At 37.8% G+C, this 18559-nt stretch overlaps 1 long non-coding RNA gene across 1 annotated transcript in view; it reads right to left on the bottom strand.

The window, feature by feature from the left end:
- The window catches only part of LOC131486728 (uncharacterized), a 502029-nt gene that overhangs the window by 27566 nt on the left and 455904 nt on the right, over window positions 1–18559 (bottom strand). Inside the window, exon 4 of the long non-coding RNA XR_009249403.1 lies at window positions 7604–7673. This is a non-coding gene — a long non-coding RNA (uncharacterized LOC131486728). The remainder of the gene's footprint in view (window positions 1–7603; window positions 7674–18559) is intronic.

Genomic DNA, 18559 nt, shown 5'->3' with positions numbered 1-18559 from the left:
ATTTGTCTTAAAAAATGCACTAATGCCTTTGTGTCTTGACATCATTAATTTTGTCTAATTAAAAATGATCTGATTTATAATCCTCAAGGTTGAATAAGCATTAACTGGCTATGACTGACGACTGATTTCTAAATGCGTGACTCCCCGTCTCACCACGGCCCTCTGGATAGACCATGAAGACCACTTCTGCAGGAATCCAAGTGTGGCCTGGTTCAGGGAAATGGGTTAGAAGCTGAACCACAACACATGCAGTCCCGCTTCTCCCAGGTCCCCACTTGTCACATCTGTCATTTGTCCTGACTTCTTTGGTTCTGTTTATCATCAAAAACCAGCGTGACATCCAGGAAATTCTCTTCTGTGTGTGTGTGTGTGTGTGTGTGTGTGTGTGTTAACACAGATGACATAAAATTCTGTGACAATATGGCCAACATTCCTTATGCTTTCTCCCAAAGGAATCACTGCAACATTGATGCATCTTTCTCAACTGAGTATCATAAACTGTCACTGACATCCAACAGTGGGGTTTAATTTTCAGATAGTTTCGAGGATCCCCAGCAAAAAGAGCGAGTCTTGCGGTGAGCTTCAGGGCAACTGCACCCTCGCCTCATCCATCTACGTGGTTTGTTCCAGGAAGCACAGCATTTATGTGCCCCACGTCCTACTTCTCTTCACAAGCTGATGGTGTGGGACATTAGTCAGTGTACATCCGCATCACAGCTGGTTGCATAAATTGTGGGCCCACTGAAAAATGAAAACAGGAGGCCCCAGGGGAAAAAAGTGTGGTGACAAGGCATTAAAATATAAAACTTTCTCTTTTCTTCAATAGTCTGTCTGGATTTGACATGGCTGTTCGTTTGTTTATTTGTTTTTGTATTTTTTATTTGCTATTTAATGTCCTAACTGCAGAAAAGTAAAATTAGCATGCATTTTGTTCTTTATGTTGTTCAATCCCAGTCTTAAATACAAACACACCAGTTTTGAAACGCCAGTCTGAAAACATTCAACTCATATGTGGGTCACTGGTATCGCACCATTTGTATTTGATAGCTTGAACACATGTCTGTATTTCACTCCCGAAAGAACAGTGGACAGACTGCACACAACTGTGTCATCTGAGACTTTCCCCCCCAATTTTATTGAGACACAATTGACATATACCACCATATGAGTTAAAGTCCCACCGCATAACCACTCACATATATCATGAAATGAATATAAGTTTAGTTAATATCCAGCACCTCATATAGATACAAAAAAGGAAAAAAAATAGTATTTTTTTCTTTGTGATGAGAACTTTAGGGTTCACTCTCTTAGGAACTTTCAAATATGCCATACAGCAGTATTGACTATAGTCATTATGCTGTACATTACAAATACATGCCCAGAGGTATTTATCTTATAACTGGTGGTTTGCAACTTTTGACCCCCTTGATCCAATTACTCCGCCCCACTTCCCCATACCTGGTAACCAAAAATCTTGTCTCATTTTCTTTGAGTTTGATTGTTTTGTTGTTTTTGTTTTGTTTGGTTGGGTGTTTTTTTTAATTCCACATATAAGTGAGGTCATATAGTCTTTGTCTTTCTCCATCTGACTTATTTCGCTTAGTATAACACTCAGAGAGTCGATCCATGTTGTCACAAATGGCAGAATTTCCTTTTTTTTTTTAATGGATGAGTAATATCCTGTGTGAGTGTGTGTGTGTGTGTGTGTGTGTAAATATACCACAACTTCTTTCTTTATCCTTTCATCTACTGATGGACATGGGTTATTTCCATGTCTTGGCTATTGTAAGTAATGTTGCAGTGAACGTGGGGGTGCAGATATCTCTTCAACATAGAGTTTTTATTTCCTTCAGGAACGGAATTGCTGGATCATACAGTAGTTCTATTTTTAACTTTTTTTAAATTTTTTTTTTCAACGTTTTTTATTTATTTTTGGGACAGAGAGAGACAGAGCACGAACGGGGGAGAGGCAGAGAGAGAGGGAGACACAGAATCGGAAACAGGCTCCAGGCTCCGAGCCATCAGCCCAGAGCCCGACGTGGGGCTCGAACTCACAGACCGCGAGATCGTGACCTGGCTGAAGTCGGACGCTTAACCGACTGCGCCACCCAGGCGCCCCTATTTTTAACTTTTTGAAGAACCTCCATACTATTTTCCACAGTGGCTGCACCAGTTTGTATTCCCACCAGCAGTGCACAAAGCTTCCTCTTTCTCCACACCCTCAAACAACACTTGTTGTTCCTTGTCTTTTTGGTACTAGCCATCTTGACACATGTGAAGTGAAATCATCTTGTGGTTTTGATTTGCGTTGCCCTGATGGTTACTGACATTGGACACCTTTCCTCATAGCTGTTGGCCACCTGGGTATCTTCTTTGGAAAAATGTCTATTTAGTTCCTTTGCTCATTTCTCAATTAGACTATTTGTTTTGTTTTGTTTTGTTTTCTGACTTAGCGAAAGACACAAGGTTTGCAATTTTTTCCCCTATTTTATAGGTCATATTTTTGTTTTGTTGGCTATTTCCTTGGCTCTGTCTCATCTGTTTTTACCTTACACCCATTCTACTGACACTGTACCTTCTGCTTACTGATGAGTAAGGACAAACAAAAGGAAAATAAACTATCGGTTGCCCTATCTTTCCCTATCCTTCTTTATTTTCATTTTCAGCACAAGCAATTAGCTAATACATGGAAGTAACATGATTAAGAAAGGATGTGATGCAGTATCTTACCTTCTTTCCACATTAAAAGCAAACCCTGCTTCCAATGGAAAACACTGTCTGTGATACTGAATACAAGGATCTGTGTGACTGCACAGGCTACTCACCCATGAAGCCAGAACTTGTCTCTTATTCATCTTTCATGACTTAGCTCAAATGTTACAGCCCTGTGAATCCCAAAAATTACTATGTTTTCTCATTCCCATATTAGCACATGCATACTACTATTAAGAGCAGGTAGCTCCTTGTATTCTAGCTCGTATTTTACTTACTTGCTACATTACCCCTAAAGTAGGTTGTTACTGCTTTGTTTTTGTATGCTACTGCAGACATTATAAAAATTATTTAACACACTGTAGACCATAAAAATAAAAGAATTAATGAAGTTATAATTTTTTTAACATTTACTTATTTTTCTGAGAGACAGAGCATGAGTGGGGGAGGGGAAAAGTAGCAATATAAGACATAAAATTATGGAAAACAAAGCTGAAAAGAAGAGGGAAACAAAGGTCAGTATTCACAAAGGCAGATTTAGGGAATTTAGTGATTTATTAAAGTGTAAGAACATTCATGTCATAGGAGTCCCAGAAGATGAACAGAGAGAAAAACAGGCAGAAGGTTTATGTGAGCAAATTATAGCTGAAAACTTCCCTAATCTGGGGAAGGACACAGACATAAAATCCAAGAGGCACAAAGAACTCCTATTAAATTCAATAGAAGCCAGCCATCACCAAGACATATCATAGTCAAGTTCACAAAATACACAGTCAAGGAAAGAATCATGAAAGTGGCAAGGGAAAAAAAAAGTCCTTAACCTACAAGGGAAGACAGATAAGGTTCACAGCAGACCTATCCACAGAAATGTGGCAGGCCAGAAAGGAGTAGCAGGAGAGATTCAATGTGGTGAATTAGAAAAATATGCAGCCAAAAATATTCTATCCAGCAAGGCTATCATTCAAAATAGGAGAGATAAAGAATTTCCCAGATAAGCAAAAACTAAAGGAGTTTGTGACCACTAACCAGCCCTGCAAGAAATTTTAAGGGAGAGACTTCAAGTGGAGGAAAAAAAAAAAGACTAAAAGCAACAAAGACTAGAAAGGACAAGAGAACATCACCAGAAACACCAACTCTATAGGTAACACAGTGGCATTAAATTCATATCTTTCAATAATCACTCTGAATATAAATGGACTAAATGCTCCAGTCAAAAGACAGAGGGTGTCATAATGGATCAAGAAAAACAACAAGATTGATGTATATGTTGCCTACAGGAGACTCATTTTAGACCTAAAGACACCTGCAGATTCAAAGTGAGGGGATGGAGAACCATCTATCATGCTAATGGATGTCAAAAGAAAGCCAGAGTAGCCATACTTATATCGAACAAACTAGATTTTATTTATTCATTTATTTTAATGTTACTTATTTTTTTAATGTTTGTTTATTGTTGAGAGAGAGAAAGAAAATGCATGGACGGGGCAGGGGCAGAGACAGGAGGAGACAGAGGATCTGAACTGGGCTCTGCACTGACAGCAAGAGCCCAAAGTAGGGCTCAATCTCATGAACCACAAGATCATGACCTGAGCCAAAGTCAGATGCTTAAATGACTGAGCCACCCAGGCAGCCCCTAGACAAACCAGATTTTACAACAAAGGCTGTAACAAGAGATGAAGAAGGGCATTACATCATAATTAAGGGCTCTATCTATCAAGATCTAACAATTATAAATATTTATGCCCCCAACCTGGAACACCCAAATATATAAATAAATTAATAACAAATATATAGAAGCTCACTGATAGCACTACAATGATACTAGGGAACTTTAACACCCAACTTACAACAATGGACAGATCATCTAAGCAGAAAATCAACAAGGAAACAATGGCTTTCAATGACACTCTGGATAGGGTGGACTTAACAGATATATTCAGAATATTTCATCCTAAAACAGCAGAATATACATTCTTTTTGAGTATCCAAGGAACATTCTCCAGAACAGATCACATACTGGGTCACAAATCAGCCCTCAACGACTACAAAAAGATGGAGAGCATACCATGCATATTTTCAGATCACAACACTATGAAACTTGAAATCAATGACAAGAAAAAATTTGTAAAGGCCTAAAATACATGAAGGTTAAAGAACATCCTTCTAAAGAATAAATGGGTTAACCAGAAAATTAAAGAAGAAATTAAAAATACATGGAAGCAAATGAAAATAAAAACAGGTCAGCCCAAACCCTTTGGGATATAGCAAAGACAGTCCTGATCGTTACATACATACAGTTCAGGCCAATCTCAAGAAGCAAGAAAAGTACCAAATAAACAACCTAATCTTACACCTAAAGGAGCTAGAAAAGGAACAGCAAATAAAGACGAAAGCCAGCAGAAGAAGGGAAATAATAAAGATTAGAGCAGAAATAAATGATATAGAAGCAAACAAAAAACAGGAGAAAACACCAGCAAAATTAAAAGTTGGTTCTTTGAAAGAATTAATAAAACTGATTAATAAGACTTCTCCAAAAGAAAATAGAAAGGACCCAAAAAAAGACAAAAATCACAAATGAAAGAGGAGAGATCACAACCAACACCACAGATATACAAATAATTATAAGAGAATACTGTGAAAAATTATATACCAACAAACCGGGCAATCTGGAAGAAGTGGACAAATTCCTAGAGACTCACAAACCACCAAAAGTGAAAGAGGAAGAAATAGAAAATTTAACAGACCCATAACGAGCAAAGAAATTTAATCGGTAATCAAAAATCTCCCAACAAATAAGAGTCCAGGGCCAGATGGGTTCCCAGGGGAATTCTACCAAACATTTAAAGAAGAGTTGATACCTAGTCTGTTCAAACTTCCAAAAAACTAGAAATGGAAGGAAAACTTCCAAACTCATTCTATGAATCCAGCATTACCTTGATTCCAAAACCAGACAAAGACCCCACTAAGAAAGGAGAATTGGGGCGCCTGGGTGGCGCAGTCGGTTAAGCGTCCGACTTCAGCCAGTTCACGATCTCGCGGTCCGTGAGTTCGAGCCCCGCGTCAGGCTCTGGGCTGATGGCTCGGAGCCTGGAGCCTGTTTCTGATTCTGTGTCTCCCTCTCTCTCTCTGCCCCTCCCCCGTTCATGCTCTGTCTCTCTCTGTCCCAAAAATAAATAAAAAAAAAAACGTTGAAAAAAAAAATTTAAAAAAAAAAAAAGAAAAAAGAAAGGAGAATTACTGGCCAAATCTCAAACCCCATGAAGATATATTCCAAACAGTGTGATGAGCTTTCATATTTATTTTTTCCTTGCTCTCTCCTTGCTTTGTGTGGTGTCTGACACAAGGAGCTTTACTCTAGATCTCAAGTTCCTTCAACCAATGAAAATACTATTTTTATGATAAAAATTTTTGAATTTTAACACAGTGCTGACTTTCTGGTAAATATTTGGTTGAATAACCGAACTTGTGTTAACAGGAAATAACCCAGCTATTGATGGAGAAGGCTAATTTACATACTGCAATTATTCCCATAATAATCGTGAGCAATACCTATTTTTTTATGGTAAAACACACTAAATGTTTGAGAGTTTACACACTGGATCTATTTATACTTAATTCTCAGAACAGTCCAGTGAAACAAATATAAATCCCCACTTTACATATCAGGCTTTTGGGGCTGATTTACTTGTCTTGGGTTACATATTTTAATGGCAGAACTGGGATTAATACCCAGGTAGTTCCACATCCAGAAGGCATGCCATTTACCAAAATAGTATCATTACTGCCCAACGAGGACGTAATCAGCTTGGGTAGAACAAGAACCAAAGCCAGTTGTAAACATCTCAGACATTTCATCACCTAGCTGGGAATCATGAAAGGGCTCATTTGAATTGGTAACTTCATGGAAGATACAAGAGTTTTAATGCCCCTCATTCTGAATGCTAGACGAATACTACATTAACTAGAGAGATAGATACACGTACGCATATAACCATAAAAACATTCACTGAGAAGGCTCCTCATATAACCTTTTTTGTGTCTATTTAAAATGCAGCCAATGGCATAAACCTCCAGACTTCCAGAATGGTGCTTTAAATCCCGCAGCTGTGGCATAAATAAAGTGTTGCAATACAGAAAGAGTACAGCATTCAACAATGATCACAGCAATCCATTCCTGTGCACTGTCACTCTTCCCGACGTTTCCACATGTTGGAAATTTAAAAGGTTAGAGTCTTCAGCTGGAAGGGAAATTGACACTTGTGTAGAGAGAGAAGCATTGTGGTGTTTTGGAAACATGTAAGCTCAGAGCCAGTTGGATGTACCTCTGTTCAAATCTAATCTCAGCCACTCTTAGAAGCATGACTTTGGCCAAGTGGCATGCCCTCTCTGACTCATGAAACTGTTCAGTGAAATGGAAATCACAATCATGATCTTAATAAGATCAAAACTCGTTTGCAGAAAGTCCTTGCTTGGCACATAATGGATGTTCAACAAATGGCAGGCAGGCACTATTACATATCCCAAGCTACTCTTTCTTTCTGGAAACCCACCTGCTTTTATGACTGTAAACCTTGTTTTCATCCTTCACAGCCCAACAGCAATGTCTACTCCTGTTGGAATCCCAGACCTGGTCACTCCGAGAGAATTAGATACTCTGTCTGCCAATCTCACTTTTCACCTGCCTTGGAACAGCACGTGCACACTCTTGTTCACATGTGCTTACCTTTCTCATCATCCTCACTGCGCCGTCAGCTCTTGAGGGCAAACACTGTCTGACTTACATTTCCATCTACATCTCAGGAGGCCCTAGTAAGATTTCTCTGTAACATCTGAATGAATAAGAAACCCAGATACCTAAACGCAGAAAATATGTTCAGGAGTTACTCACAGGTAGCAGTAGAAAATCCAACTCGTACCTCTCAAACTTCTGCTATACTCATTGCCAGGAAACATCACCTCTGGAAAATAGCCAAAATACAAATGATAGTTAGGAAAGAAAATAAAAATAGACAAAATACTGTGTTTTATTTTCTTGGTGATTATTTGACTCCTTGCTCTTAATTACAAATCTTTGGAGGATATGAAATGTTTTAAGGCAGCTGGTAACCAATGGCTTCAAGATTGTCACCAGATACTGGAGTTCTTACTCTGTCAATAAGTGCCATGTGCCATGTGCTGATGCCACACTGTGACAGTGATGTCCTGTCTCAAACAAGACAACACCATGAAGTCTGCAAGCGTCTGGTAACACTGGCTTACACGGCACAAGAGTTTACTCTAAGTAGAGTAGAATCAGTTTGTCCACAAACTGAGTCACCAAGTAACTTACTTGAATTGTGATTGGGATTTCAGTGAATCTATAGACCAAGCTGGAATAAGGCTTTAAGATAAATTTCTGTTAAGAATAATTATCATATGATTTTTTGAAGTGAGATATAATGATACATGAATATTCTTTGACAATTAGATAAGAGAGAGATAAAAATGCCTTCAAAAAGGGAGGTGTTCTTTTCAGTGCAAACCATTTGAAATAAAATTGTATACCAGAAAGCTACACATGATAAATTGATTCTAGTTCAGCGGCCTGGGGAAAAAACAAGGCTGCAGGCATTCCATGTTTAAGAAATAAATTTATGAGTATTTATGCCATTAATAATTGCCTGTTCCCCTGTGGCTTCATGACTTGTGCCAAGTCTCACTCATGACATTAACTAACACTGCCCGAGTTTGTGAAGGAGACTACATTCGGTACAAAAGAAAGCCTTTGGGTGAGAAGTGATAGTGATGAGCATTTGGCTTAAAGACAAGTGCACTTCCTAGAGATTTGATTTCAAACCCTGGTGTCTACTCTACATTTATCTTGTTTCTGTTCAATTATAGATGGTCACAAGGCATGTTGTGAAAGATTCCAATAGACCCTAATACCATTTTCCCAAGACCCTTTATACTATACTTGCAGAGGAAATGTGGCCTTTTTCTAGAGCATATTTCAAAAACATAAATGGTCCTTCTGCTCTGCTCAGGCCCCTGGACAATCATCTACTTGATCACTGTAGATAGAGGTTCACGCTTCTAGTCTAGACCACAGTTTTGTAGGTGCCTTCGATATGTAGATATTTATAAATTACATACACATGTCCTATCCTACTATCATTTTATGCACAATTTTAAAACGTACAAATATGCAATTTAAGAGGACAAGTTAAAAAGCAAATACAAATAGAAATATGGAATTAAATGGCAAGAAAAATAACTAAAAAGAACATAGACGGCTTACTTGGCAACAGAGATGAATGATGGACAGGAGGCGAAGATGACTGACATTTTCATTAAAATTTTTTGAACTGTTTGACTTTTAAAACAATACAGGGCATTGTTTTAACAAAAATCATATCTAAAACCCTGATGTATTTCCCCTGTGCCATAACTGTACGCTAGAACTCCTCCGCACGTATAAGCAATTCACTCTGGAGAAGACTGGTCTAAACTACTTTGCTATTTCTCCTTTTACTCTAAGTATATTAAATTACATTCTGTGGTGAATATAGTATTTGGAAAATAAAAAAATAAAACATAAACAATTGATGAAGGGTTCTGAGCTTTATTTCATTTTTATGTACCTTTATTTGTTAATAAAATATATACTTTATTGAACACCTATTTTTCCAGGCATTGAGCAAAGCACTGGAGACTCAGAAATCAACCATAAGTAGAGCTGAAAATGGAAAGACTTGAATCCTGATCCTGACCGTGCTATTAAAATATTTTGCGACATTAAATTGTTTAATCTTAAGCTTCTATTTCCAAATATGGGGGCGCCTGGGTGGCTCAGTCGGTTAAGTGTCGACTTTGGCTCAGGTCACAATCTCACAGTTCAGGGGTTCAAGCCCCACACAAGGCTCTGTGCTAACAGTTCAGAGCCTGGAGCCTGCTTCAGATTCTGTGTCTCCCTCTCTCTCTGCCCCTCACCTGCTTGCTCTCTCTCTCTAAAATAAATAAACATAAAAAAATTTATTTCCAAATATGTAGGAAGAAAAGGCACAATTGAGCTGCCATATCTGCAGAATTGCCTTGAAGATCACACACGTATTGTTTCAGTTGTGGGGGTAGCTTTGGGGTGAAGTGCTCCAGGCTTCTCCCTGCATGTGAGAAAAGGGACATAACCGCGAACGTGTGTAGGTGAACAGATGGGGTGGGGGGCAGGTAAAGCTAAGAAACAAGATGTGCAGTGAAAGTACTAACATAAGGATAAAAATAGAACAATCCTTGAAACAAAACATGGGGAAGAAAAAATGAAGCATCAAACTGAACGCAAGTGGTGAAGTCCCATGGTGTAACCCACCAGGTCAGAGGCAAATAATCACGGGCTAGTATGACTCAGGGACAGCAAGTTATCCCATTTTCATGACAATGCCTCATGTAATTATTTGACAAGCGACAATCTCGCATGCAAAGCTGAGTATTCTTAGGGTGTTTTCTGCATCCAACTGGCAGTTAATACTGAGTTGATACTGTAGATTCTCATCTTTGGATGAGAGTGGCATGCCTGACGTGGGGCTCGGTTTCCACAGAAGACAACCAAATAAGTCACCAATCCTTCTGCACGCTTCACATCCTAAGGAAATACCTCTGCTACCTGGAAAGCAGGTTGGTTTGGGATGGGATGGTTGCTGACTGTAAGAGGAGCAGGCTGTTAAATAATAAAAATCCAGGATCCAATTTCCAAATACTCTCTGAAAAAAGGATTTTAAGCCTACATATTAAAAAATGTACTATCAGTGTTGGACTTGGGGTCATGAAGGTAACAGACAGTAATAACTTCAAAAGAGAATGAGGCTGGATCCCCTCCTCCACTCTGAATCTTTTTGGCTGTGTCACTAAACATTCCATATCACTGTGTTTATCCAATTGCACAACCAATCAATAGCACATCAACTTTCCACCCACTTTAATATTTCTTACATCGGCTTTTATTGAACAGTGGTAAAACTTCAAGATAAACAACTTTTTGGACTTGTTTTATGTGGATATGAGAATCTAAAAGAGAATCAAAAGTTAACCCAAAGTCCAAGAAGGAAAAGTAGAACTTGGAATTACTAATGCAACTCAATCCAACAGATAATTCAGAATACCTATTCTGCACTTAACATTGTCACTGTTGCTTGAAGGAACACAAATATAGGAATGTTCAATTTAACATAATTCAGCAAATGTTTACTTAATGGGTACCTACTTTCCACCAGGTACTCTTTTAGATACATGAGATGCAGGGGTGAGTAAGAAATTATCTTCGGGTTCAAAAACCTTGCAGTTTACTTGCAATGCATGTAAGTATCTGGGGACTGTTATAATATAGTTGAAAAATACCCAGAGTCAGATTAAATATGTTAAGTGGCATTAAAGAAGAAAAACAAATATTTAGCATTTTTAAAGAAGGGCAATTAAATGCAGGGAGGCCATTATTACACTGAACAGATCATGAAGACAACGACTGAGGGGGTACAGATATTTCACATCAAATTCATAGATGGCTGGAGAGTAAGAAAGATTAAGGAAAGAAATTAGAGACAAGTACGATGATTTTTCCTGCTTAAGCAGAGGCTACCAGTACCCTGCTGATATCGCCCTGGCAGTTACCCCTATAAGCCCATCATGCTTACTGAAAATAAATATCTGTGATTCTACACCTGAGGGGTTTTATACTGACCAGTGAAGACACCATCTTTGTAGGCAGGACAATCCAAAAGCACAAGAGAGTTGGAATCTAGAGGCAACTCTTGGCCAGTGGGGGACAGTGACAAGTCTCTCAGTGGCAGAGTTTTGAGCTTAAGCAAGTTAATGCAAAGTAAGTTCTGATTCAGGGCGTTGGTAATGCTTTGTTATTTTAAGGCTTTTGATTTTATTTTATTTAGAAATTGTAACCGACCAGTGTCTGAAAAAAAAATTGGTTACAGGGCAGAGCGGAAATAATTGCAGTTCAAGTGAGTTTTTCAATGGGTAATTTCTAGCAAATGTTATTTTTGCCCTGCCCACATCCCTTCAACACTTCCCTATACCTGCCTAATGCTGTGTACTATGATGTACTTCTGGATGAGAAAGTACACTTCTCCTCACCTCCTTGTATTTTTGGTAAAACAGTCTATCCTGGTACACCCGGATGAGCTTTCGAACCACAGGCTGAGCTCAGTACACAGGGTGTGATTTATTTTGTTCATAGAAAGACTGATCAGGGAAGGGCCAACACATAAACCAAGCCAGATTTTCCCTAATTATGTGTAGTTCCTAGCAGAAGGAGGAAGAGAAAGTGAGAACTGAGCCTCATGGTAGGCTTTGGTAGCTTGAAACTAGTGTTATACAGAAAATAATAACAGATATAATCTAACTCATTTCATTTTGTTCCTGGCAGTTATAATTAGAAAATAAAGAATCATGGTTAATACAGAAAGTGAGACATCGTAGATCAATGACTGAGACTGGACAGCCTTGAGGGCCAGAGGGAGGAGCCTATGCCTTAACTTATTTTAACCAACAGAGCCAAAAAGTACAAGAAGTTCAAGTGACAAAGTTTTTGTTTTTATTTTTCCTTATCTTCTGTCTCAACCCTCTTGATTGCTATTGTGATATACGTGCTTAGGCTTGTATCCTACACTACACCTCATCTCATACGGTCCTCATTCTTTCCAAGCCTTTCTTCATTTTAGTCTATGATTCATTTCTCCTGCATCTTTACTTACTCTCCTTACTGTAGGCATCATTTTAATATAATTACATGTGTCCTTACCCAAATAAGATAATTTATTCTGAAATACGTGTGAGATTATTCTATCTCCAGATGCCTACTTAAATGATTCTACAAGTGATATTTTGTGCTATAAATCTCCATCTTCTTTCTTTTTCTTAATCCACCCAATGTTTGAAATGCATACCTATATTGCCTGATGTAAGTCTCCATCAACTTTTCTCAATATTCAAGCATATTCCATTATCCGGTCTCCTATCAATGCTTCCAATAGCTTAGCATCAGAACAAATACTGGAAAGCATCACCTTGTACATGCTATCATATGAATCTGACACAGAGCATCTTTAGGATATAACCTGAGGTATGATGGCTGAATTATAAATTATACACATGTTTATTTCACTTACCTACTACATGATTGATTTATAAAGTGGTTAGAACTTTAAATTCCTACCAGCTGTACATGCAGTTTCCTAGGACTCCATATTCTGGTCAACATTTGATACTGATTTTGTAAATTTTCTATTCTAGAGAATGTGAGTGCTACATATTTGTTGTAATTTGTGCTTTTCTAATGGTTAATGAGATTGAAAATCTCATCATGCACTCTGGTCATTTCCAAATCTCTTTTTGTGAATTTCTTAAACACTGGTTTTGTTTCTTTCTCTATTGGGTCCTCTCTAAGTCATTGGAGTAGAGCAGTTTTAATCTAGATAGTACAATTTTAGGGAAGTTTAAATGTTGCAAATACTTTCATTGAATGTATCTCTCTAATAACTTTGTGGTATCTTTTGCTGAAGAGAATTTCTTAATTTTAATAAAGAAAGATTTATCAATTCGAATGTTTTTTTGTTTTTACTATTAGGGTCTTAATTAATGTGTAATTTCCTACCAAGGTCAAGAGAATATCATCCTAGATTTTCTTCATTAACTTAATAGCTTTATCTTTCACAATTAGGGCTTTAATCCATCTAGAGTTTATTATTGTATATAGTATGAATTGGATCCTGCTTAGTGTCCATGACATCATTTAATAAATAAATATTCTTTCCCAGTGATCAGTAGTTGTGATACAAATACTGTCATTAAAATTGTTCCAAGTATTTACAAAATGTTGTTCTCGTGTTCAAAGTTCAAAATCACTTTTTAAAGTTCCCTCAGAAAACCTCCCTGGAATTTTGTTAGCTATTGTATTGAATTCATCTTCATTTCTTTGCAAAAACTGAAGAAGAGTTAGCAAACCAGTGTTTACAAAGTATCTACTATATGTTGTGGGTAATAATTTTATGGAACAAAATAAAAATGGGCTATTAAAAATGGAAACAAAAATCAGGGAGGTCAGGAAGATGGCAACGTGGAAGGATCGTGAGCTCACCTTGTCCCACAGACACATCGAGTTAATAGCTACATCTCTACAACAAACTCTGAAAACAACTTAAACCCTGCAGGACAGGTTTTCCACAGTTAATCACAGAGAGGAGGCCACATCAGTAAGAGTGAGAGGGGTGGAGATGTGATTGGAAGCCAAATATCGCGCTAGAATATCCACAAACAGGAGGGACACCACACGGAGGTATGAGGACATTAGACCCCACACCAGGAATGCCACACATGGGGGACCTGCACTGGTGCGATGATTCCCCATAATTTCTGGCTTTGAAAATCAATGAGGCATAGCTTTGCAAGGTTTTACAATCAGCAAGGCTTACTTCTGCGAACTTTAAAGATCAGTGGGCTTAGCTCTGGGAGAGTCAAAAGGCAAGAGGAAACTGAATCGCCCTGCTTAAAGAGATAGCATAATAAACAACCCTGTAGAGACAAAGTATAGACACAGTAGTTTGAAAAGCACCTGGGGTATATGTGAAAGAGATTTCTTTACAAATCCCTGAGGGGGGTGGTGGGCAGGGATCTTTGGGAGAATCCTCCAAGAACAAAGTGCTGGCAGTCACCATTTCTATTCCCCTGCTGCAGCATAGTCAGACACTTGCAGGAACCAGTGTGAACACCCTCCAACTATATTCTAGCACTGTGTATCCCACCCCTGTGTTCCTCTGTGAATCTGCCCCATCCAACCCACCCCATGCAGCAGGCATCCCTCCAAAGCAGTTTCTTCCCTGAGCCACCCTACAAGCAACCCCATCAAGGACTGGCACCACTCCAAAGTGACTCCTGACCTGGGGAGAGGGAAAGATAACCACACATGTCACTGCGCCTGCAGTCCCAGAGCCGAACCTTATAGCTGGCTACACAGTGACAGCACACTGCTAATAAGAGCAGCTGTAGCCCTGGCTGATGGACTGAGGACAGGCATCTGGTCTGATGCCAGCTCCACCAACCAATGGAAACCTCTCAGAGGCAGCACAGGGAGAGTGCCTTGTCTACTAGTGAAACACAGCCCCAGCAGACCGACTGAGGGCAGGCATCGGTCTGACTGCTGGTGCTGTCCAACAACAAGCTCCTGGTGACGTTAGCTAGGCCCCTTAACAGCACAGGGACAAAGGCCTGCCTGTTACACCCACAAGAGGCAAAGTGGGCCAATGCAGCCAACTGGACCAAAGTCAACACAGCTTGGCCACAGCAGGACACATGCAATGCACACAGGAGACAATGTTGCAGTACCTGTTCCTGGTGAACAGGGGAAACCCCACTGCAGGGCACTAACTCTTCTTCATGGGGCCACTGCGTTCAAGAGCAGGAGACATAGTTGACTTCCCTAATACATAGGAATAAACACAGAGAGTCAGACAAAATGAGGAGACAGTGGCATATATTCCAAATGAAAAACAGGACAAAATTACAGCTGAATGAAATGAATATGCCTGATAAAGAATTCACAGTAATGGTCAAAAAGATACTCACTAGACTGGAGACAAGAGGAGAGGATCTCAGTGAGATATTCAGCAGAGATAGAAAATATAAAAACAAACCAGTTAGAGATGAAAAACTCCATAACTGAAATAAAAATACACTAGAGAGAATCAGTAGCAAAGCAGAGGAGACAGAATAGATCAGGGACCTGGAACACAGGCTAATGGAAAGCAACCAAGCCAAATGGCAAAAACCAAAAAACATAATAAGAAATGCAAATCAGTTATGGGAACTTAGTGGCATCATCAACTGTAATAATACTGACAGTATAGGAGTCCCAGAAGTAGAGAGAGAGAAGGAGGAGAAAATTTATTTGAAGAAGTAATATCCTAAATCTTCCCTTAATCTGGAAAACGAAATAGTCTTCCAGATCCAGGAGTCACAGAGATCCCCAACAAAATCAACCCAAAGAAGCCCACACCACATAGGATTAAAATGGCAAAAAGGTAGTGAGAAGGAAAGAATTTTTAAAGCAGCAAGAGAAAAGCAAGCAATTATATTTAAAGGAAATTCCATAAGGCTGTCAGGTGATTTTTCAGCAGAAACTTTGCAGGCCAAAAGGGAGAGGCATCATATGTTCAAAGTACTGAAAAGAAAAATACCTGCAACCAAGAATATTCAAGGTTTTCATTCAGAATAGAAGTGAGGTAAAGTGTTTCCCAGAGAAATAAAAGTTACAGGATTTCATCACTACTAATCCAGCCTTACAAGAAATGCTAAAGAGAATTCTTTGATTGGAAAAAAAAGCCATAACTAGGAGTAAGAAAATGACAAAAGAAAAAAATTTCACAGGTAAATGCAAACATAGAATAGAAACAGTAGCTTAATCACTTATAAATTGTATACAGTTTAAATCCCAAAAGCAGTAAAATCAATTAAACCTACACAAGTCAACCAAGAGATTTAAAAATGAAAAACTGTAAATTATGACATCGGATCCATAAAAAAATGGAGGGAGTAAAAATTTAAAGCTTTTAGGATGTGTTCAAACTTCAGCAGCCAACAACTTAATATAAACTTCTATATGATAAGATGTTATATATAAACTCAATGGTAACTACAAATCAAAAACCTATAATATATACACATACATAATAAATAGTACAGGAATCCAAACTTCATAAATAAAAAACATAATAATAATCCACAAGGGAAAAGGGCAAGAGAAGAAAGGAATAGAGCAGAACTACAAAGACAACCATAGAGAAGTAACAAAATTGCAACAAGTACATGCCTAACAATAATTGATTTAAATGTAAATGTACTAAATGCTCTAATTAAAATACATAGGGTGCCTAAATGGATAAAAAAGCAAGACCCATCTATATGCTGCCTACAAGGGACTCACTTCAGACCTAAAGACACCTGCAAACTGAAAGTGAAGGGATGGAAAATATTTAACATTCAAATAAAAGAAAAATCAAGCAAACACACAAAACAAAAAGAAAGGTGGGGTAGTAATACTCATATAGGACAAAACAGAATTTAAGACAGAGTGTTGCAAGAGACAAAAAAGGACCTACATAACTATAATGAGCAAAATCCAACAAGAGAATATAGTAATTATAAATATCTATGTACCCAACAAGAGAGCACCTAAATACATAAAGCAACTATTAAGCATAATAAAGGGAGAAATTGACACTGATACAATAATGGTAGGAGACTTCAATACCCCATATACATCAATGAATAAATAATCCAGACAAAAATTTACAAGAAAACAGTGGCTTAGGATGACACATTAGACTAGATGGACCTAACATATATTCAGAACATTCCATACAAAAACAGCAGAATACACATTTTCAAGTGCACACAGAACATTTTCCAGGATAAATACACATTAGGCTTCAAAACAAGTTGCAATAAATTTAAAAAGACTGAAACTGTATATGCATCTTTTCTGACCATAACAGTCTGAAAATAGAAATTAACCACAAGAAAAAAATTGCAAAAGAATGCAAACACATGGAGGTTAAATAACATGTTACTAAACAATAAGTAGGTCAATCAAGAAATTAAAGAGGACATTAACAAATGGACATGGAGACAAATGGAAATGAAAACACAACAATCCAAAGTCTTTGGGATGCAGGAAAAGCTGTTCGAGGAGAGGGGTCTACACCAATACAGGCCTACCTTAAGACACAAAGAAACAAAAATATCAAATAAATAACCTAACTTTACACCTAAAGGAGATAGAAAGAGGAGAACAAGCAAAGCCCAAAGCCAGCACAAGGAAGGAAATAATACCAATTAGCACACACAAAAAAAAAATGAAATAGAGACACAATAGAACAGATGAATGAAACCAAGGGCTGATTCTTTAAAAAGATAAACAAAATGGGCAAACCTTTACCCAGGTTCATCAAGAAGGAAAGAGACAGAACTCAAACAAGTAAAATCAGATCCAAGGAGGAGAAATAATGACTGATACCACAGAAATACAAAGGATTATAAGAGAATTTTTGAAAAATTATATGCCAACAAATTAGACAACCTAGAAGAAATGAATAAATTCCTACAAACATATAGTGTTCTAAAACTGAATCAAGAAGGAATAAAAAATTTGAACAGACCAATTACTTGCAATGAAATTGCATCAGTAATTAAAAACTCCCAATACAAAAGTTTAGGACCAGATGGCTTCACATATGAATTATTCCCAACATTTAAAGAGGAGTTAAGATGTATTCTTCTCAAACTATTCCAAAAAAATAGAAGAGGAAAAAAGCTTCCAAATTCATTCTATGAGGCCAGTATTAACCTGATAACAACCCCCCCAAAATACAACAAAAAAGAAAACTACCAATATCTCTGATGAACATAGATGCAAAAATCCCCAATAAAATGTTAGCAAACCAAAATCAGCAATACATTTTTAACATTCACTATGATCAAGTGAGATTTATTCCACAGATGTAAGTATGGCTCAATATTTAGAAATCAATCAACCTGATACATCACATAAACAAGAGTAAAAATAAAAAACATGTGATCATCTCAGTGGATGTAGAAAAAGTATTTGATGAAGTACAATATCATTTCATGATAACAACTCTTAATAGAGTGGGTTTAGAAGGAACGGATTTCAACATAATAAAAGTCATATATGAAAAACCCACAGTGAACACTATACTCAATGGTGAAAAATTGAGAGCTTTTTCTCTAAGATCAGAAACAAGACAAGGATGTCTGTTCTCACCACTTTTATTCAATATAGTACTGGAAG

This window comes from Neofelis nebulosa, chromosome 10 (assembly GCF_028018385.1).
Source record: "Neofelis nebulosa isolate mNeoNeb1 chromosome 10, mNeoNeb1.pri, whole genome shotgun sequence".
Taxonomy (NCBI): Eukaryota; Metazoa; Chordata; class Mammalia; order Carnivora; family Felidae; genus Neofelis; species Neofelis nebulosa.
This window is presented reverse-complemented; position numbering and strand designations above follow the sequence as displayed.